The 24,810-nt window shown below is 40.9% G+C and overlaps 1 protein-coding gene across 1 annotated transcript in view; it reads right to left on the bottom strand.

Moving 5' to 3' along the window:
- The window catches only part of LOC121880160, a 47,067-nt gene that overhangs the window by 6,564 nt on the left and 15,693 nt on the right, over window positions 1–24,810 (bottom strand). The window lies entirely within an intron of this gene.

Here is a 24,810-nt window from a genome sequence, read left to right as displayed (position 1 = left end):
CCATGCTAAAACAGGATGTGGATATTAATTAAAAAAACTGTAATAGATAAACCAGATGTAAACGAACACCGGAATTTTCTAGCGAAAGAGAAATTGGGAATACTAAATAGTCGTTCATTAAGAATTAACCCGAGATTAAAATTTGCAGTTTTTGCTACTCTTGAAGTAATGCATATCACAGGGGGAAAATATGACAATAATATGCCTAACATAGGCACGGAGGAGGTGCCATTTGACCTAAAGGGAAAAATATGAAGAGAACAGTGTTATATCCACGTTTGGTCCTATTTCCATGTGGTGTTGGCTAATTGGATCGGAGACGTCTTTTCTTGGTGTGTCTTGTTATAAAGTTAAACATTATTTTTTTATAGACAGCGACAGAACTGTGCGAATCAAATTAAATCTGGGGTGTGCAGTCAGGAATAACAGGAAAACCCTACATAAACCACGGGCTTCCTTCCCCCGACTGAGCCACTGCTAAATGTGGTGGCAGACAAGTAAACTAAACACAAAGACAACAGACAAGCCAAACTCATTATAGACAACTACACTTGACAAACCTTCAACATACACAGTGGACTCCCACAAGGCAGCAATATTTCACACACACTGTGTACAATATACTGTACACAGCAGACATACCAAACCCAAGACAATCGGACTAAATAGCATACGCTGTCGATATCACGCAAATAATACAATATCCGGGGAGATCTAAACAAATGATGGCCATAAGAACAGGGAAAGAAATTAAAGCAATTAACAACTATGAGAGAAAGTGGAAAATCCAAACCAACATCCCAAACTAAAGATTATATACATTGCAAAAATAAATCCATACCCAATCATAATCAACAATCAACAGTTACCATATGCAGAAAGTGAAAAAACACTGGGACTCAAAATCACCAGAAACGGTATACACCAACACTTTAGAGAAAGATTGACGAAAGCCAAATTACAAGTAACCAAACTCCATCGCTTCAGAAAACTAAACACCAAAACACAGCTACATCTATACGAATCACTCGTCAGACCACACCTTGAATACCCACCAATTCAACTTAACACAATAACTAAAACAAACAAACTCAAGCTGCAAGCAGTCCAAAATACAGCACTAAGAAGAGCAGCAAAACATAGGCCGCCATACAGACAAAAAATACGCGACATACACATCGAACATAGCATAAGACACAATTAACATAATAACACACAAACAAGCAAAAGCGGTATGGGACAAACTACACCGAACACAAGACCCTATTTTACAGGAACTATTACAGGCAAACAACAATATATCACACAGCCGGTGGCCAAGAAGCATCAACATTAACACAATCAGCCAGGAACCATTATACGCGAGAGAATAACACCACTCATATAACCAAAAAGAAGGGGACTATCCTGCCAGTTCACACAAGGAGCTGGTGGGACCCCCCAATCACTAAAGATGGGGAACATCCCTTCAGTTACACAAGGACCTGAAGGGACCCTTCAAGAAACAACCAACACGAAAGACCAACACCACATGCATAACCTTAAAGATGGGGATTATCCTGCCAGCTCACACAAGGACCTGGTGGGACCCCTCAATCACAAAAGATGAGGAACATCCCTTCAGCAGCACAAGGACCTGAAGGGACCCTCCAACAAACCCTAAAACAGCACATTCCCTTGGATCACACTTTAAACTAGCTTAGCTTAGCTTATCTAACCTCCCTTGCCCCTGGAGGACTGAGGGACGTCTGTCACTGGTTAAGCCACAAACCAGCCTCCGCAAGGTGGAAAGCCCACCTGCTATCATTCTCCTTTTGTACCTCTCACTTCTTAACTATACCTTCCCCAAATCTCCTTGTTCACCTCAGAGCCACGGCTCTATTATCTCGGTGTTCTGAGATTGTTGTTTCAATCACACTATGGCACTCACTGTGGAAGAACGCGTTTCTTGTCGAGTGTTACATCAAGAATGCATCCTTTAGGAAATGATAATTCGCATTTCAAATTCGTTTAGGTGATTTTCCGCTTACTGCAGGTCCTGAAATATAGCAATCATCCAGGGCTCTCGGCAAAAAAATATTAAAAAAAGTTTGTGGTGACAAAATATGACGTGTGAAGCAACCAGTTCGATCTCTTCGCAGAAAAAATGCTGGTGAAAAATTATAAAAAGTATTGAAAATTGTAAATTACAGTAGATATCGTGGAAGTCGTAATTTAGTACATGACAAGATATGACGAAAAATTGAGAAATAAAACCATGAAAGTATTTTTCAGTGTTGTCCTATTCATTTCTTATTTTATTAATTCATTCATTCATTTATTATTAGTTCAAATATGTATTTATTTTATTTTTATAAAAACGATATATGACCTTTATAAACAAAACTAAAAGTATACAATACTGTAGTTGTAATCTACAGTAGCTATGCGAAAGCTTTAGTTGCTGTTGAAAGTTTTAAGTTTTCTATAATTGCGTACGGAATCGTTTTCTCCGTTATACGACTGACTGGTGTAATTTTTCCCCATTCATTTCTCTAAACTATATGGTATTTTTTTTACGAGTAGACAACCAACGAACCTAACACTACAGGTTATGTTATATTATGTTACGTTGTTATGTTGCGTTAAATTTGTCAGGTTAGGTTAGTTTGGGTGCTTTTTGGTTGTTGAGCAATATGTTGCTAAACAAAAAATCCATGGTTGTCCACTTGTAAAAATTTACCAACAATTCTCATGAGTGAGCAGCTGTAAATCAAAATAAAAAATTATTTAATGAAGTTTTTGTCTGTGATATTTGTGTTAATTTCCATTTCATATCAGTCTTTTCTTCAGTATTTTGATTCGTTTTCCTTTCTGTTTGTCTTCGTTTTCTCTATTTAATTACACCTATCCTGTAGCGAGAATAATCATCTTCTCGATACGACTATATCTGTCACCACGAACAATTAACAATGAGCTAATTAGACTCGGAAACTAACAACATATCGATGAATTTATCACATGGAAATAACAACTTCTCACTGTGCCTGATCCCCATGAGGAAATAACAGTATTTCGAAGTACCCCTCCCCTCCCCCTCCACACACAAGGGAATAGCAAGTTTTCGATATACCTACCCCTACAAGGAACCAGCAGCCTCTTGATATTTTAGCCACACATGGAATTATTAATTTCTCGATGTCCCTAGTCCCATGAGGAAAATGTAGCTTCTCTATGCACCTACCCCAACGATGAACCAACTGTTCCTCAATTTAGCTACCCACACACTGAAATATAAATTTTTTATGTACCTAGCTTTAATACAAGCTTGTAGTGGACTTCTCCCCTACAACTGCGTATCCGCATTCCAATGTCACCGTATCCTAGCAACCGAACCAAAAGACCGGCGACTTTCTCGGGTTTTCCCAACATGACTCATAGAGGACTCGCGGCTGCTGGGTATATAAACTCTGTCTCTCCATTGAGATTCATTCTCGCCTCACTTCTACAACACGCAACACCTCCTCCTCCGCCGCTGCCTGGCGGCCCTCGCCTCTCCTCGCCTGCCTGGCGGTCCTCGCTCCCGCCAGCGAGCATGGCGACCCACCAGCTGTCCTTCTCTGAGCTTCCTCACCAACCAGCTCTCATTCTGGTCTCTCTTCTTGAACAAGCAACACCTCCTCCAGCAAGCTCCACGCTGTCAGCATTCATTCAACCAGGAGGCCAGCAACAGGCAACATCTTCTCTAATGAAGCGCCTGCACATCTACCTCCTTCAACACGCTACTCACCGAAAGTCTCTACTGAGCAGCTCCTCATCACACGGCACCTCCAGCACCAGACTGTCTATCATATAACTTATATTATACAAGAAAACCACCTTAGAGTTTCCATCCATCCTGAGTGCTAGACAACATTATACCACGAACACCTACAAATGGTGACTCCCGGAGATTAGCACTCACACAGGATGGAGGAGACACTGATCACGCTCCCAGTCTTCAAGCAGCATAGAAGAATGGCTTATCCACACAGAAGCAGCTCTGTTACTCTAAGCAGACACCAGCTCCTCTTCCTGCCCCAAGCACCACATCCTGACGACCCCAGCACACCGTCCTGCCTCAGACGCCGACCCCGGCCCAGCAGTAACCCCTGACGCGGCCTCTGTTCCTGAATCCGGACCCCCACACACCCCTCTTTTCTCCCTCAGGTACTCCCTGCTAATGTCCTGCACCCTGCTGCTGTCGTGGACCCAGCTGCTGTCACGAGCCCTAATCCGCTTCTGCTGACGCAACCCCTGCTCCTGACCCACACACACCCCAGCAGGCGCATCTGACTACCCTGTACCTGTCGTGAGGGAAGCACAACATTCATCGCCTCCACACACCCCTCTTTTCTCCCTCAGGTACTCCCTGCTAATGTCCTGCACCCTGCTGCTGTCGTGGACCCAGCTGCTGTCACGAGCCCTAATCCGCTTCTGCTGACGCAACCCCTGCTCCTGACCCACACACACCCCAGCAGGCGCATCTGACTACCCTGTACCTGTCGTGAGGGAAGCACAACATTCATCGCCTCCACACACCCTTTTTCTCCCTTCTCCCACAGATAGTGTGTATCTAGACAGTTGTATTTCAGCGATCGGCTCATTCACGCCATCGCCGTTGTCTCACATGAGGCATGCACCGCCCGGCCTGCCTCACATGTGCTAAGCAACTCTACAGACAACAAGTCTCCTACACCGCCTGGAGGGAAGGGGGAGTATTGTAGTGGACTTCTCCCCTACAACTGCGTATCCGCATTCCAATGTCACCATATCCTAGCAACCGAACCAAAAGACCAAAAGACCGGCGACTTTCTCGGGTTTTCCCAACATGACTCATAGAGGACTCGCGGCTGCTGGGTATATAAGCTCTGTCTCTCCATTGAGATTCATTCTCGCCTCACTTCCACAACACGCAACACCTCCTCCGCCGCTGCCTGGCGGCCCTCGCCTCTCCTCGCCTGCCTGGCGGTCCTCGCTCCCGCCAGCGAGCATGGCGACCCACCAGCTGTCCTTCTCTGAGCTTCCTCACCAACCAGCTCTCATTCTGGTCTCTCTTCTTGAACAAGCAACACCTCCTCCAGCAAGCTCCACGCTGTCCAGCATTCATTCAACCAGGAGGCCAGCAACAGGCAACATCTTCTCTAACGAAGCTCCTGCACATCTACCTCCTTCAACATGCTACTCACCGAACGTCTCTACTGAGCAGCTCCTCACCACACGGCACCTCCAGCACCAGACTGTCTATCATATAACTTATATTATACAAGCAAACCACCTTAGAGTTTCCATCCATCCTGAGTGCTAGACAACATTATACCACGAACTCCTACAAGCTAATAACTTCCCTATGCCCTACCCTCATCCACTAGGAACTAGCTATATCTTGGTATACCTAGCACCACGAAGAACTATGATCTTTATGCACCTACCCCCTTCACGACAAGCAAGCAACTTCTCAAAGTACCTAACCCCATGTGGAACCAAACCCCCACGAAGGACTAAGAACCTCTCAATTTATCTCGGCCCATGAAGAACAAACAACTTGTCCATGCATTTACTGTCCCCCACGAAGAACTAAGAACACGATGTACATGCACACCTCACGAGAGATTAAAAATTTCTGGTTCTACCTACTCCCCAAGAGTAGCAGAACGTCTCGATTACACTTGCCTCCCCTCGAGGATCTAACAACTCAATTCACTTGCCGCCATAAGGAACTGTCATCTTCTCTTTGTACCTAGACCCACATGGACATAACAATTTATCGATGCCCCTATCCCCGTACAAGGAACTAGTAGTTTCTCCATGTACGTACAGTAGCTAAAACAACTATCTGTGCAGGTGGGGGTCGATATGCTCCGAAATTTTACGTGTGACTAGTGACAGCCCTCATATACCAAAATTTATCGTCCATGTCTCATATTGTTTCCCACAAAGTGTGCTACTGTACCTATCAACAAGAATAGCTAACAACTTTTCGATGTACTTAGCCCCACGATGAACTAACAACCTTTGGATACACCTTCCCCTCACAAGAAAAACTAGCTACATCCTGATGTACCTTGCCTCCCTTCATAAAGAATTAATAACTTCTTCATGCACCTCCCCCCCCGTCCAAAGGAACAAGCAACTATTCGACGTATGTAACCCCATGAGGAACATTTCTTGGTGCTTGCACTCCCCCACGTGAAACAGAAATTTTACAATGGACCTTTCGCCACGAGGAACTAACAATTTCGCGATGCACCTCACTAGCGAGAAACCAGTAAACTATCAATGTGCTTAATACTACAATGAATAACAGCTTCTTGGTGTATCTAACCACAATAGGAATTAGTAACTTCTCGGTGTACACACACACAAAAAAGTATTTCCCTTTTCACTATTTATGAATCCTTGACAACCGAACTGAAACTGCTGTACATTATGTTAATTTCCAGACACATCGGACCCAGGTGGACAGATCGATTTTGTTTTGTTTTTTTGTTTGTTAGGCTCACGAGGAACTAACAACTTGTAGAATCGACTTTCGCCCCAACAACAAAGAAATAGCGATGTCTAGGTAGACCTTGTCCCACCAGAACCCAACAACATCTCAATGTAACGAGCCTCACAAAGAACCAGGATCTTCAATGCAAATAACTTGACGTGAAACTAGCAACTTCTCGATACATCTATCCCCTCCGCAACTTGCTTATGACTCTAGCTTTACAGGGAAGTTACAACTTCTTCATGAACCTAACCTCACGAGGGAATAACAACTTCTTCATGAACTTACTTAAAAGAAATTTTACTATTTTACTTACTGAAATGGATCATATATTCGCACATCACCATTATCACTGTTCAAACCTACATACACTGTATACAGTATATCCAATTAATATTTCTTGTATTCACAACTATTATCTGCTATAGTCACTAATTTTAATCACTTACGGTAACTCTAATTTTTTGTTTGGCATACCCAGTAAACCTTTAATAACTCAAGGCAGTATAAGTATTAATTTTAAAGAAATGGTCTTCATGTGGATCTTAATCCTCTACTTGAACGTACAACCTGCCGGGTAATACAGGGCATAAATTGGCTGGGATTCCAGATGAAACAATATAAAATAAGCTCCCAAGTGTATTTTGGGAATGCAATTATTTTATTTGCTCTGGGGGCTACTGGTCATGTGCGGATGCGGCACTTTTTACATTTGGGAAACATAACTAACACTGGTCGTAACAAAATGCGCCTTACGTTGTCACAGTAATTATGGTATGATAAGACAAGCTGCAGTAATTAACTCTCCCTGATGGTAAAAACAATGTTTTCTTTGTATTAAAAATACCTTAGAATAAAAGGAATTACATAGATAGATATGTAAATTAATCAATTTTTCACAGTTAAAAAATTACCCTTTTGGCATCGCTGCACGTTTGGCCCGGTTCATAGCTCTAGTCGATCTTTACACTATCAAACTTAACCTTTGTTACTGCACTTCCGTTTTATTTTCTTCTTTTCTGGACACCATTTGCCGTTCTTGGTCCGCCGCCTCATGTTGGGCATACGTCCACTCCTCGTATCCTGCTGTCTACTGATCCAATGACCTCCCTCACTGTGCGTCAACCAGTTCACGACGTAAATTTCCTTAGAACATTAACTTTCCTTTTTTAAGATATTCTAACACACTTTCCCGGTGAGTCAAGGAGCTGCATCGCGTCCCCTTCCCACTGTGCATGGTTTCTCCCATAGGTTATCCTCGTGTATGGTCTTCTCAACATCGGTGTCTTAGTCACAGTTACAGCGTTTTATTTTTTCCGTATATGGTATTTCTACACAAGCAGAAAATCAGTAACTTAGTTTTTTTCTCCATTAATCAATGACCTGTAACTTTCTTCTTCGAACAATGATTTGTTTCTTTCTCTTAACACTTCCTCCTTCAATCAGGGAGTCGTATCTTCTCCTTCAATGAGCACCTCCCATCTTCTTCAATTAGAGACTTGTATCTTCCTCTCCTTCAATCAAAGGCGCGCATCTTTGTTTACCAAATCAAAGTCTTCAGCTTTCATCAATGATTCTCATCTTCTCTCCAATCAATTGTTTGTATCGCCCTTCTTCATTCATCGACTTGCCACTTACTCTTTAATCAACAAATAGCATCTTCCTTCTTCTATTAACGAAACATATCATGATCGCCTTCAATCAGCAACTTGTGTTTCCGTCACACTGTGTAAACCGCCGTAAGGTAGCCTTAGGACTTAGACCGCTAGTCTTTCTAGGTGACCACCGCGTGTGGTCCAACCTGCTGCTGTCGCCCGTCACTGTCACCGCGACACTGCCGCCTACACACCCTGCTTAAATGCCCGCTCGGTCATACTCCTCATTTCAGTAACGTGTTAAATGCCATGGTGAGCACTACAGCGGTCCTGCAGGAGGTGGTGTCGGAAATAGTTGTGGTAAATACGTGAGAGACGGGGTGTAGTGATGTTTATGGTGCTGGTGATGATTGATGTATTTGGTGCTGGTGGTGAGTGTGGTGATGTTTATTGTGCTGGTGGTGAGTGTGGTGATGTTTATGGTGCTGGTGGTTAGTGTGGTGATGTATATGGTGCTGGTGGTTAGTGTGGTGATGTATATGGTACTGGTGGTTAGTGTGGTGATGTTTATGGTACTGGTGGTAATGTTTATGTTACTGGTGGTAATGTTTATGGTGCTGGTGGTGAGTTTGGTAATGTTTATGGTACTGGTGGTAATGTTTATGGTGCTGGTAGAGAGTGTGGTAATGTTTATGGTACTGGAAGTAATGGTTATGGTACTGGTGGTAATGTTTATAATGCTGGCGAGACGTAGACAAATGAAAGAAAAAACAGGAAAACGCAGTTCTATTTCATCAATTTTGAAATAAGTATAATGGTATAATAATAAACACATCTCAAGTCGTATTCTGCCACTTTAAACACAACTAATTCTTTTTTCTGGTGAACAGGTCTGAGTATAAACATCTCATGTATCGCATATGTGTGGACGGAGGGGAAGAGGTTTGGGTGAGTAAAAGTACTGCTTGAAGGAACGACTACTATCTGCAGGTTCTTCGTCGATGAGGCAAGGGAGGTGATTAACTCCCGGAGTCAATTTCGGGGTTCATGGTTATATATATATATATATATATATATATATATATATATATATATATATATATATATATATATATATATATATATATATATATATATATATATTTGTAATTTTAAACTCATACTCCCTACCACTAACTGTTTTCGTTTACATTAGTAGTGAACTCCTTAGAGCTTGAAGGTCTGCGTGGCCGTGAAATTTAACAAGTACATCTTCACATCTACGTTTATCTTAAGATTAATATGTGATAATAAACCAGTTAGAAAGATACTGATGATGCTCATGATATTAATTCAAACCCCTGAGTACTTGTGCTAAGCTTTGAGTGTAATAACTTACTCGGGGACATTGTTTTAAAAATTGTGAAAGACGCAACAACTTAATCCCTTGAGTGTGATTTCTTACTCTTGTCTAAAAAGAAATTAACTCTTTGAATATTATACTTGAAACATTTTATGCCATGTTGTAAGACAGTTCTTTCTTAAGACAGGAGGCGGTGAGGCAGGTCTTGAACAGCACCATTACCAGCTTTAAGTATTGCCTTATCAATTCCACGTAAACCCACTAAAAATTATTCGGCACCCGTCATATTGTATCACGCCGTAAGGGTGCCGAATAATTTTTAGTGGGTGTACATGTATGTATCGTGCATGTATACATGTGTGTGTGTACAAGTATCATGTACATCCACTAAAAAAATATTCGGCTCCCTTACGGCGTGATACAATATGACACGGGTGCCGAATAATTTTATAGTGGGTGTACATGATACTGTGTGGATATGGTCTGTATAACAAGAGAGAGCAGGAGCTTAACTATGCCATCTCAGTAGACCACAAGATTTAGAAGCAGAGCCTTTGCTATTAACTCAAGTTAGTGTTATTTTTTCATCTGGGAGAGCGCCAGAATTCCACAAATACTCTCCCCTTTGTTTATTGTTTGTCTCTTCCAACAAGTAAAAAAGTCACTACACAGCGTCTTCTTTGTGTGTATACCTGTACCTGCATATAGAAGTTAAGCTAAACGCGGGTATTCTGAGCTAGACAGAACAACACCTTACAAAATTCAAGGGTACTATTCGGTCTTACAGCATCACCAGGAAATAGGAGTCTTATCTCTAACATGAATTAAAGTTGAAAGTTAGGTAGCGTAGTGGAGTACAGTACAAGATTCCCTAGTTTTTTGTGCCGTGCGTTAGGAAAACGGGAGACTGAGGTACCACCTACCTATACCGTCGAGTACTTTGTAAGCTTCCGTTATGTGCCAATTAGCCTTTTATTTTCTGAATCCCGCCACTCCAATAATGTTTAAGATAATGACTGTTTTATTGTAACTGAATTAATACACTGCATTGATATTAACATACAAAATGGTTTTTAAAAAATACATCCTTTATCCAAAAGTATAAGTCAGGATGAAATTTTTGACAACCTCCTAAAAAATTTATTTCTAGGGAATGAAAAATGATGGTGTATCAAAATGACAGTGTTTTTAACAAATGCTCCTGTATCACTAAGAACCAGGGGCGCGGTGGCCGAGTGGATACAACACTCGCCTCTTGTGCTATCAGTCGTTGGTTCACGTCTGGGATACCCACAATCCTACCAATTGTGAAGAGATATCTAATTATGCAGTTGGTTGGGGAAATGAAGGCAGTCCAGTATGTTGCCGGCCGCACAGCCTTCTTAGTATAATTATTGTGTGTTGTATCCGCACTTCTAAACCTAATGTACAGGACCCACGTCTAGCAACTATACTTCCCAGAAACTTCTAACTCACTTTTGGTCACTCGTGTGGCGGTGAGTTTATGTCAGGTGAGACAGGTGGACCTCACCAACCCGTACTGTACTCACACACACACACACACTACACCCGGGTGTACCAGCTCGTGAGGGATACTAGTGTTTGTATGTGACTGGGTAAATGAACCCAGTCATAATAGATCCTAGGGCCTAGGCCAACTTTTCCTAGAGCCAGGTCAATTTCGTTCCTGTCCTTGGATATTTAAGTACTGTAAATGGTTAGGTTAGGTTAGGTTAGGATAGGTTAAGTTAGATTAGGTTAGGTTAGGTTAGGTTAGATTAGGTTAGGTTAGGGACTATAAGAGCCTCAGCTGTCAACATCTAAATTACCACATTCTCATTCTCTCTTATAGGCCTATTCACGATTTTCTTCAGGGCGTCAATTGACAATATACGAGAAATACACACACACACACACACACACACACACACACACACACACACACAAGTTGACGCAGCTGAGCAATCAAATAACCATTTCGCTACTATATGCCAGACGCTCCCCCGGCTTGACACAACCAGTCTCCCTGCTTACCTGCCAGCCCCCTTTCCCACTGACTTAGTAGAAGAATTTGAAGTTGCAAAAAGTCTGGGCAAACTAAAGTTAAAATGCTCCACCAACCCCATTGACTTACCAATGAAACTCTTCAAGGAGTTCTCCCCGGAGCTTGCTAAACCCCTCTGCTCCATCATCAATGCTTCTCTCAGTCAAGCCAGATGCCCAGCTGACTGAAAGACCTCTTATGTATCACCAGTGCCCAAGTCAACTAGCCGACAATCCTTATATCAGCTACGACCCCAATACCCAGCTTAATCTGTGAAAGTTTTGTGTTCGACTGGGCTTATGCTGATATTGCAGGAGTCGTAGGCCCTCAGCAATTTGGCAATATAAAAACTTCCTTCACCACTCACTATCTTGTTAGCTTTCTCGACTACATATACCACCATCTTGAAAAACGAAAAACGTCTGTAGCTGTCTCCTTCATTGACTTCACTAAAGCATTCGACCTAGTCGACCACAATTTAATCATCAACAAAGCTATTGACCTCGGGTATTGAAGAAGTCTTATACCATGGCTTACAGACTTCCTCAGTGACCGACGCCAAGCTGTACGCTTCCGAGGGGCTGTCTCCCCCCTTCAGTCACTCACCTGTGGCGTCCCCCAAGGCCCCAAGGTGGGACCACTACACTTCCTTATGCTTATCAATGATGCCCTAAGAGAAACCCCTGCTCGCTGGAAATATGTCGACGACTCCACCATTGGGATCAGCGTCAACAATTCTGCTCCCGACTATACCGTCCTTCAGGATTTACTGAACAGTCTCCAAAACTGGGCCACCAACAACCACGTCACCATCAACCATACCAAGAACACGGTTATGCACATCAACCTCTCCTCCGACGTTGTCCCACCCCCTTCCATTACGTTTGGTCCCAACACACTCCAGGTTGTGGTTCCACTAAGCTCCTCGGCGTCACCATAGACAACAAACTAAATTGGAAACCACACGTCAGTGAAGTTGTCAAATCCTCCAGTTTCCGTCTCCACCTCCTCCGCCGACTCAAGTCCCTCGGAGTTCCTGCACCCGAGCTCCTCAGTGTTTACTCAACATTCATACTTCCCAAGCTCATCTATGCCTCCCCTACCTGGTCTTCCTCCCTAAATGCCACACAACGTAAACACCTAGAAAAGGTGCAAAAGAGGGCATACAAGATTATTCTCTCCCCTTCCTACTCCATATATCAAGAAGCACTCAACACACTGACCCTTTCGACTCTCACTGACCATCACCACGACCTCATCTGCAAATTTGGTAAGAAGCTTCTGCACCATCCTCGACACCGGCTCCTACTACCACCTGAGATCCCTAGCCCGAGAATTGCTGTTCGACACCACAACCGCATCCAGCCCATACGAGCACGAACTGATCGCTATAAGAACAGCCCAGCCCCAACCATTGTAAAAATTATCAATAACTTGTAATAAACCAGTGTATTCACTCCCAGTAAATCCTACTTTTTGCACTGTCATTATGTTGAAATGCCCTGTGGTTTGAGCTTTTCCCCACCTAGTTATTATATATTTTATTTGTATCACTTATGTTACTTGTATATTATTTGTAAATCCAAACCCATTCCCCAATTATGTAACTGTATATTTTCAGCCTTCTGGCTGCTATGCTCTTTCAATAAACCGTGAATTATTATCATTATTATTATTATTTACACACACACACACAAGCATAACGATACATACACCTGCTCTCATACATAGGTTTAATCAAACTCGCATATGTATAAATGCATTATCCACTTCCACAAACACACAGACCCAAAACCTTACACATATCACCAAGAAAATATAAACTTACACAATGAAATTCAGACAAACAGACAAACACACACGGGAATCAGCGTCACCCTGGTCGCTGTGAGTGTTCATTCAGGGCGGGCAGGGAGCGTTGCCTGGGTATCTGGACGCGCTTTTGGCATTTGCTGAGCGTCAGTGTAACCTTCCTGTTCACCTTTACATATTACACCCCTTCACCGCCCGCCACCCACGCAGTCCACCCGTCCACCCTTGAAGTGGCATTAAACTAAAGCATTTGTGAACAGGGACTAAGGTTAAAACGAATAATGAGAATATAAAAGAGAAAGAATTAATAATAATAATAATAATAATAATAATAATAATAATAATAATAAATATGAAGAAAAAAGTAAATAAGTACACTCCTATGTCCTCTGAAATTTCTTATTAATACGGGATACAAAATATAGTTACTACTGTATGTAAAGATGTTCTAGATTTGTATTTCGAGGTTAAGATACTCCAGGGTGAAAGGCTGCCCGTGTGAGGTGTGCTGTGGTGTGGGGGTGACAGCTCACACCTCACCAACGTCGGACACAGATGTGGTATTGAGGGACCTGCTCTGTGTTTCGATTCCTTCTTGAAACTGTGCCATGACAACTAAAGAAAAAAGATATGTATCGATCATCCAATGTAGGTTTGTTTATGCTGTCTACCAAGCCAATGATAAACTACGTGTACCTGAGAGAGAGAGAGAGAGAGAGAGAGAGAGAGAGAGAGAGAGAGAGAGAGAGTAAAACAAAAAAGTATTTATATATATGATTACCACCAAGAAACAGTCAATGCAGTTAAAGATAAAATCTTGTATTAATCCGAGGCTCCCACCCGGGTGACTTAATTCCTCTCTAGAGATGCATCGGACTAGACTCACTTAGGATCTTAGCGGGTATTTGATATAGCCTACTGTACTACAATTTCATATTACCTGAATTTGTGTTAAACTATATTTAGGTTAAGTGTATAGTTTGTAGAGAGTGTGTGTGTGTGTGTGTGTAATAACAATAATAATAATAATAATAATAAAAATAATAATAATAATAATAATAATAATAATAATAATAATAATAATAATAATAATAATAATAATAATAATAATAATAATAAACGGTTTATTAATAGAGTTGCAGCCGGTGGCTGAAAATATACAAACTTACATGTGATTTAGACATAATAATATGCGTTCAATACATTTACAGGGCTGTACAGTACATAAATCAGAAGCTGTTTATTATTTTAGCAATAGATGGGATGGTGCTATTCTTATATCTATCAGTGCGGGCTCTTATGGGCTGAATTTTGTTGTCGTGGCGGACTGCGCGAGGTGGGAGGGGGGATTGCAGGTGGCAGTAGGTGGCGATGACGAGGGTGGTGCAGTAGTCTATTGCCAAACCCTGCTAGTATGTGGTGGTGGAGGTCACTAAGGGATGGCATTTCCAGGGTGGAGAGAGCGTTGTTGTACATAAGAACATAAGAAAATAAGGAGTCTGCAATAGGCCGGTCGGCCTGTGCATGGCAGCTCCTGTCGAGAGTTACTACCACTCTCTATCATCCATGAATCTATCTAGCCTCCTTTTGAAACTTTCCAGAGTTCCCGCACTTACTACAAAGTTGCTAAGCTTGTTCCACTCGTCCACCACCCTATTTGTGAACCAGTTTCTTCCTACCTCCCTCAAACGTTTAATCCCTTTTGGGTAATTCATCCAGTTGTACTAAACCGATGCTAAACAAAACTTCTTTCTAAAGACGCTGATTTCTTGCAACACAAACTGCTGTTTTACTTACCTGTGTGTGCGTGTGCGCATGTGGAGTGTGTGTGTGTGTGTGTGCGCGCATGTGGAGTGTGTGCGTGCGTGTGTGTGTGTGTGTGTGTGTGTGTTGTTCAATTGAAGGTGATGGTAATTAATCTTACGAACCATCTGTCTGATGGTGTGAATTAGTACTGTAGCATGTGCCTAATACTTTTACAAGCCATTATCTAGCAATATCATTGTCATTCCAAGACTATGAATATTGTCAGCAACCCCTAAATCCTTGTTTCTGACTTGTGTCGATTACGTCACGTTTAGTCTGGTGTCTTTAAAAAAATAGTATTCTTTTTCCAAAAATGTGTATGATGTATTATAAATTTGTATCTTATTTATTTATTTATTAGTTTATTTTTTATAAATGCATAATAAATGTAAATATAACGCTGACGTTATTAGCGGGAAGGTGGGGGAGACAGGTGTTGTCAGTGCTGACTACCCTTCCACTCCCTCAATTGTAGAAGGACTACTACTACTACTAAAAATGGCCTCCAGCCTCCCCCAATAGCCATACCTTCGCCACCATTTTATTACCTTAAAATTAAATATCCTCATACATAAGTAGCTATCCTAGTTGTGTTGAGTTAGTTGAGCCGCAGATCTATGCTGCATTCAGTTACTGTTGCCTCATAGTCAATATCTGCAACTGTTGTCGGCTTTGGGGCCGTTTGAGTAGTCTGCGCCGAGCATGATTCTGCAGGCCTAGAACCAGCACATGCCCAGTTAAGATTAGGAATTGAAAACTGCATTTTACACTTTTACTATAAATGTATTTATTTTCATTACTAAAACACACACACACACACACACACACACACACACACACTACTACTACTACTACTACTACTACTACTACTACTACTACTACAAGGTCTGTTTTGCTCTGCCTCAGGGGAACGAGAGCATCGGCCCCAAAGCCGACAACAGTTGCAGATATTGACTATGAGGCAACAGTCACTGAATGCAGCATAGATCTGCGGCTCAACTAACTCAACACAACTAGGATAGCTACTTATGTATTAGGATATTTAATTTTAAGGTAATAAAATGGTGGCGAAGGTATGGCTATTGGGGGAGGCAAAAAACCAGCGGTTAGAATTTCGAACTTCGAAAGACATTCACCATACAGTGATCTGGATATGAAGAATCATTCCAAGATTATCTCCAAGAGGCTACAGAACGCCCCCACGGCTGACGACTTGGATGTGACCATCCAATGGGATACCTTGAAGACCAAAACCGTCATCACAAAGACCTGCAGAAAGACCCCTTTGAAAGCCCTGAGGAAAAATTGGGACTGGTGAGATTAAAACGACCAAAAAATCAAATTTCTCATCTCTGTTAGATGTATTGCCTTCACTGACTGAGAAAAACAACCCCCCAGTTTATGATCAAATTTGCCACATTACCTCAGCAGAATACCAGTACAATGCATCAGCGCAAACTTCCAGAGATGAAGAACCACTGGTGGACTATACAAGAGTATGAAACCCAAGAAGTTTGCAAATGGACACCATTTCCACCAGAGCCATTTATTGCCTAACTACCAACGGTGTCGCCCCGCTGAGGAAGGAGAGGGAATTAAGCATATAATGCCCCAGGAGAAACAAGGATAGTACATACTCACGTTAACGTCAGATGAACCTACGTCCAAGGTGGTCTTATTAATACTCACCTGTTGAAAGAAACACAAATTAATTAACAGAAAAACATTTGCATAATTAAAAAAGTATAGATACAAAATATTATATTTATAGCCATATAATACACATCGAAGAGATGGTACAAGGAACGTTAACCTATAAACGACGCCATAACGTTAACTTATAAACGACGCCATAAATTAAAAATGAAACAAAGCTAGTAAGTCAGAAAAAAATTTCACAGAGAAGCCCTTTGGAAAACCTTCAGTCACTTTGGTAGCTCACCAAAGGGCATCACCATTGTGAGGCAACTACTGTATGTGATGGAATAAACGGCAGCGTCCTTCATAGCGGCACCAAGGTGGAGTTCTCCCTCATCAAAACAAGAGCGTAAAACAAGGATGTGTACCGACCAAACACTCTTCCATTTTCTTAGCTGCTTACCCTACCTGCATCTGTGCCATTCTATCCGATGGTTTGGTCATTCAGTACTGGATGAAGAACCTTCTAACCAGACGACGGCTCCAGGCAAGGGCAAAGGTGTCGGCCACTTCAATATGCAGACGACCACATCTTTGTTGCTTGCACTGAAGGTGAAGCACAGCAGATCCTGAACACCTACAGACGGGTACACTTAGGCCTCGAGTTGAACGTCCATAAAACACATATTCTGTTCCAGTCCGCTCCAGTCGAGGTGAACGGGATTACCCTCTGTAACGTTAACCACTCCGCCACCGCGATCATACATACTGTAGGTTTAGATGTGTTTCTCAGGCCTTTGGCAGACTGTGTACTTTTGTCTGCTGCTGTAAGGAGCTGAAACTATCAATAAAGTTCTCTTGTAAAGGTGCGTCCACACGTGCGTACATTTCGTCGCCAACATGTGATCGACAAGACGAAATGAGGCACAAGGTTCTGACTCTGGTAAAGTGAGGCCGCGTGTGCTAGATCGGTGTTTCCTCGTGTTGATAACATGTTGGCGACAAAACGTACGCACGTGTGGACGCACCTTAACGACCAGTAGTTCTCCGTACATTACTCTATGTTCATGATCCCACGACGATGGACCAACCACATTACCCTCATGGACAACAGCTACTCTACATCCATATTAAAAATACAAACGAAGTGTTGGCTGGCAACAGAAGTGTTCCAAGGATACACTCAAGACGCTGTCGCCACCCCCTCCCACATTAGATATAGCCCATCAGACATGCAAACCTCTGCGAACGACCCTATAAATCCCACATTGGCCTCTGGAGGTACCTTAGAGTTCAACAACGAAGAATGACACCATTAAAAAATATCCATAAACTTATCAGAGCTCGAAGATCGTCATAATTGACACAGTGACAGCAAGAGAGAGAGAGAGAGAGAGAAGAAGAAGAATATGTTTACTAATAAATAATACTAACACCAATATTACTACTAATAATAATAATGAAAAAAATAAAAATGGTAATAATATTTTTATTATTAATCATTAATGGTTTATTTGAAAATACAGCAGCCACAAGCTGATTTTATCTAGATTTATCTTATCCACGCTTCCATTGTGGATCTACATGAAATATATGTATATATATATATATATATATATATATATATATATATATATATATATATATATATATATATATATATATATATATATATATATATATATATATATATATATATATATATATATATATATATATATATATATATATATATATATATATATATATATATATACATATATATATATATATATATTTATATATATATATATATATATATATATATATATATATATATATATATATATATATATATATATACGATTAGTTGATTTTTACATAGTTGGAATGGAGTTTTTCCTGTAGCAATCACTGCGAGGTCGTATGGGTTTGATAAAGATGTGGTGTTGCACAGCAATACTAAGGCGGGGGGGGGGAGACCAGGTACAGTAGCACGTGGTGATGGTGTAGCACCTTTGTGCGCGTGTTTTTTTCTCGTGTATATGTGTATACATACGTGCTTAAGTGTGGGTACACGTGAGAATAAGTGATACAGGGCGTGCATATGAATGCAATCGCTCATGCTTGCATCGGTGAAATTTCCCGAGTTACAGGAACTATGACCAGAGGAAGTAAGTCCGGTGGCAGGTGGGGAGAGGGCAGGAGACGGGGCGGGGCGTGTGTACCACGTTCTATAAAGATTTAGTAACTATGTGTGTAGCGGGAGAGTGAACCCCTCCTCTGTGTCTCCTCGTACGTGCCCTCGGTTCACAGATATTTTGGCTCTCCCGCCACATAGTCAGCGTGGGGTCCAGGGCTTGGAAGGGCGTCAACCCATCCCCCATCCTTGCCCATCACCCGACCCCCGCCACTCCCGGGAGTGTTTACACAGGTGTGAAATTCTGTCACAGGTAAGGTAATACTGACAGGTGATTCTTATTACCTGGCAACAATATGCCAAGAATGTTAATCTGCTGATCATGTTTCTTTACTTTCATGTGTTTATTTGCTTGTTTATGTAAGTCAACTGACAAACACTTTCAGCCATTAGCCTAAAATTTTCAGACTGACTTTCTGAAGTTCATCCTGCAAATACAACTAATTTATGAAGAGATCCATCCAAGATTAAGCAAAACGTGCACAAAAATCAATGAGGGGTTTATTATCCCGCAAAAATGATCAGTAACATAATGTCTACCACAAAAAAAATCAAGTCAAAATCTCCTCAGGGAGACTAATGTGTCACTGAGGATCAACGGTCTAACTCCTGATCATTGTTCAGGCATTAATATTAGATTTTTCAATTGGATTCTTAAAGTTTACTCTTGAGAGATTCTTGCGTTGATTCAAGACAGGAAAAAGTGTCGAAAGTTATTAGATTGGTCTGAATTATTGCCTTTAGATACTTAACATCATATCCTTCCTGTCTTAAAGTAAATGTTCTCTTGTGGGAATTAAAATAATCATAACCAAATACCGCGAGGGCGCGAGATTTTCCTTTAACAAAAGTTCTGTCGCGGGAAAAACATCATAGTAACCTATCTTGATCTAATCTAACTCTAATCTAAACTATCCCGTGTTAAATTAAGTTAGGTTGCGATTTTTTCCATTATAGAATTTATGGTTTAATCAATCAATCAATCAATCAGAGTACCGTCCTAATATCTGAGGGTTGGTGACCACAGTCCTCCACTCTAAATGTTCTCGGGCTGTTTTAACCAATCCTCTAAGCCTGGTTTTGTATCTCTCTGGGGACCCAGTTTTTAATTTCATTCGTCCATCCTAGTCTCTGCCTTCCCCTGGCCCTCCTACCTCCAACTTTGCCCAGTAATATTTCTGTTAATATTCCCCTATCAATAATTATATTACCAAAGTATCTCATTTCTCTTTTTTCTATACATTTCAAGTATTTCCCTTGACGCTCCTACCAACCTTAGTATTTCTTCATTTGTTTTCCTGTCAGTGTAACATATTCTTAACATTCGCCTATAACACCACATTTCAAAGGCCTCCAACCTCTTTCTGGTGTCTGCTGAAAGTGTCCACGCTTCTGACCCATACAACAGTCCTTGCCATATAAAGCCTTTCAGCAGCCTCTTTCTCAAATTAAAGTTAATGTCCATTTTTATTAATCTTTTAGATTATTAAAGGCTTGTTTTTAAGTTAACTATTCTTTTATTGTGATCTCTTTCCCACATCTACCATCACAGCTAATGTTACTTCCCAAATACGCACCAAATTTTCCACTTGTTTTAGTTCCCTGTTACCTACCATAATTTTGATTTTAGGATTTATTTCCACTTTAAAAGCAGCCATCACTTTCGTCTTTACAGCATTAACTCTTCAACTATATTCTTCACCTGGTTCCACTAATGTATGAAGTAGTTTTATAACGCCTCTTCACTATCCGTAATAAGAGCAGTATCATCTGCATGACGTATGTTTTATATTACTTTACCTTTAACTTTTATTCCTTCATTGTTACTTATAACTTGTGTCATTAAGAACTCTGAATATATACAGGGTATACAGTGTTGTCTTACTCCCTGTCTCACTTTTAATCAATTAGCAAGTTCATTATTTACTAACACTAAAGCGTCTTGTTGCCCAATATTCCTTTACAATACTGCTCAACTTCTGGTTTCCAAGAATACCAACACCTCTCATGCTTTTCAACACCTGAATATGTGAAGTAAGAATCTTCACCGCTAATACTATTGAACCTGTTTATCTTATTTCACTTAATCCCAACATGTCCCACCGCAATCTTTTCATTTCCCTACAAACATTTGAATACTTAACACACTCATATTATCTCCTCACACTTCATGTTTCAATCTTGATTTTGGGCTTGTTCATTCTTAAACTTTCCGTAGTTGTGTTTCATGGAGTACAAGGCTTTGTTTGGCTTGGACACTTTTTGCTAGCTCTCGGTGGCACACTGCCCACAAGCACAGAAGGCAATGCAATTGGACCTTTAGGTGACGATGATCCAACAGGAACGCCCGAATATCATTTATTGTGTCTGTCCATGGTTGTTCAAGGGCAAAGATGAAATTAATGAGAATGTATGATCACCTATGGAGAATTTGAGTGTTTAGCGACGATCCACTTACAAACTTCTCAGGGATGGAAAATTTATACCCATCCCAGGTATTTCAAAGTGGTTCGTTTCAGCTCCTACACAACGACAAGGTAATGCAAATTCGGGCACTAGACGGAGTTGTATACCTTGTGGGGGAATTCATGGTTAAGCAGAGGCAGATCCAGGGGGGGAGGGGGTCCTGGGGTCCGGACTCCCCCATTTATCAGAAAATTCAAATACTTTTACTTTAATGGAGTATTCTACTCAGGCGTTTTTTATTAGTAAAAAGTAATTACTATTGATCTCAGAACATCTCCTAATATCAAGTGCACATGGCTTCAAAATGCCCATGATATTGGTCAGATTTAAAACAATAATCGGGGGGAAGGGGAGGGGGGCTTACAGCACCCTCCTAATCCCCCATCTGGGTGGGTTCGCTTGCTCGCTATGTTCCCCCACCCACAACATCTTGGACCGCCCCTCCCCCCCCTTTTGATACTCTTGGATCCGCCATAGTGTTTTTATTTATTTATTTTATTTTTTTCACCACTTGTCACCTTACTAGCAGTTCGGGCGATTGGTCTGTCCAGTGTTAGTATACTGTAGGCGGAAAGCGGAGTACCCGGAGGAAACCTGTAATGTTCGGTACAGTCACACCGGATAACACCCTTCCCACATGTGTCCAGGCCAAGCAGGACTCGAACCCTTGACTTATTTGATGAGAGATACGAGCGTTCCACCAACACTTACAGTGGTTTCCCCACAGCGAGAATGACGATAACTTAATTTTTTAATTTTCTTGAATTATGGAGGAAAAATCTTTCAGGCGAGTTTTAGAATATATCAACCAGAATGTATACAAAAGTAATTACAAACTTTAAATATGAAGAATACATATTATGATTACGAATCTATATAAACGCTGTTCAATGCCTGAGTCGTTGTAATGGCAAGTAACCTCATAATGGGAGAAATTACTTATTTGTTGTGCTTTCTTCATTATCCTAGTGTGCTCATTATAGATAATTTAATACCACGGTAGCAACTTTACGGTCAATCTTGCTGGGTGTCACATCCTTTTACTTATGTCAAATATTTTAGAGTACCGTCGAGATTTGCGCATAATGAGATATGATCATACTACTAACTCATTAGCCTGGCCTGGCGGCAGTGGGCTGCTGCCAGCTGATGTAACATCTTTAAGTGTGTGTGTGTGTGTGTGTGTGTGTGTGTAAATTAATTTCTAGATTTTCCTGATTAATGGTGGTGACTGGATTCAAGAACAAATATACATATATATATTCCTCTTCATTCGCCATTATTTATACAATACATCTTACTTCTGTAACAGATGTGTTCTGATATGGCATCTTTTCCACACCAAACCCAAGTCGTTCATTCACAACAGTATCTGGTGTTGATATGAGAAGCATGGCAATCATGTATGTGGATCAGGAAGATGATGAACAAAACTGGAGCAATATTGCCTTCCTGTTTGACCTCATTTCAGATGTCAAAGGATTCTGTCTCTGAACCACTGCAAAGGACGGTGATGTTCATCCAATCGTGAAGCAGATTTAAAACACCAATGCAGTTTGATGGACACCCGAATGAAAAATTCTTGTCGGACCAATTATTGTATCCAATGTAATGCCTGGTGTCTGGAGGTGTGAAGCATCTCTCTTGAGCGGCCACTCGTCTTATTCGTTTACCTCTCCCTTAAAATATCAGGACGTTGGTTGGAGACTTGTCAAGTACCAGTCATACATAATTGATTTCAACACCTCTTTGACCTTCACTCCCCACTTAAAATTTTCAAGCCGTAGCATCTGCAAAACCTCAGCTGTGATGCCATATATCATTAGAAAGAAACTTAATGATGGCCGAGCTTCTTACAGCCATGGCGTTTTTATCGAGACTTACGTGGCAGGCGACTCAATGGTGACCTCTAGTAGCGAGAGGTGCCTCCGCAAGTGACCGGTATGAGAGCCGAGTTTCAGGTGACTATCCAAGCGACTAGGTGGTGTGACAGAGAAACCTATAGGAGGAGCCTCGAGTCACGTTACCTCCGTCTGAGGAACACCTACTGTACATGAACCAACACTTATTTCACCAACCACAACTTAAGTAGACAGAAGCATCTATTCCAGTATCTATCTTATAAGTTGATATCTGTAAGGTATTTTTCTTCTAACAAAAATGTTAATATCTACTCTTATAATAACTGCGCAATGCATTCTATTGAATAAACTTAACACTTTCATTATTGCTTTTCACCGCCACCCATGACATTAACGAACAATAAAAAAATGGGTAAAGATCTTGGTCACTATTATGTACAAAGTTTAATTTCGTACACTGTAAAATGTGTAGGGTATAAAGAGGGTATTTAAAAAAAGGGTATATCACTGCAAATATCCCCTTGATATGTAAAATACCCTTTTTATTAAGAAGATTAGTAAGGGTCACTGCCTTATGACCGGAACATTGTGGACCCCTGCTGTCCCCTAGAGACTTGATCTCACTCTCCTCTACTGTATATATTAGCCTTGTCAAGTAATACTCATACTCTTGGATGAATGACTTGGTGAATACATGGGTAACATACATTGGGTATATATTTATATAATACAAATTACTGTTACATGATGATGTTTTATGTGATATGGTACAAAGAGAAACTTTATTCCATATGGTTTTACCTTCGTCTCTGAATGAACCTAGATATAACTAATATGTCTGACCATTGTTAATATCCTGTACTTAAATAAAAAAAATCGTTCAATCTTGAAAGACACACTCGGCATGATCACTATAAATCTCATTTTTTATTGCCAGCCCAAGATGCCCGTGAACTTTTAGAGGTAAGTGCTCTAAATTAAGTCATTTGCAGTGGCACAGAACTGTTGTCAAGAAGTAAACATTATCATGAAGAAACTATCTGATCATCAAGAACTCTTTGGTCATTTAAAAGGAAAAAATATATGAATACAGATTAACTGTCATATAATTATATCAACTATTATTGTATAATATAACTTTTATGTTCCACACATCTATTCTTATTCCTCGTCAGATAAAATGCGACTTCTTTCTCACACATACACAGTAATGCGGACCCTGCCTTAACCACATTGTTCCCCTGTGTTTGTTTACATCAGCTGACTTCTAAAGACCAACCGCACCCAGTGTCACTCCCACATTACATCATGCGTTTCCTACGACCCACACTGGGAGGGCATCGGGATAATTGCTCTTTTAATTATATCTCTTAAAACTTTGACTTTGCTCTAAGATCATTTGATGAAACCTTACAGAAGCAAATAGAAAGACCTTAAAAAAAATAAAAGCTATTTTGGGTCCCTGTAAAACAAAAGCAGATAAGTCGTGAGTGACCAGCCTTTACTTAATAGTTACAGGGAGGTTCAAAAGTTAACAAAAAAGAACAGGTGATGA

The sequence above is a fragment of the Homarus americanus genome, unplaced genomic scaffold, assembly GCF_018991925.1.
Source record: "Homarus americanus isolate GMGI-L3 unplaced genomic scaffold, GMGI_Hamer_2.0 scaffold30108, whole genome shotgun sequence".
NCBI lineage: Eukaryota > Metazoa > Arthropoda > Malacostraca > Decapoda > Nephropidae > Homarus > Homarus americanus.
The sequence above is the reverse complement of the archived record's forward strand: the minus strand, read 5'-3'. Positions and strand labels throughout refer to the sequence as shown.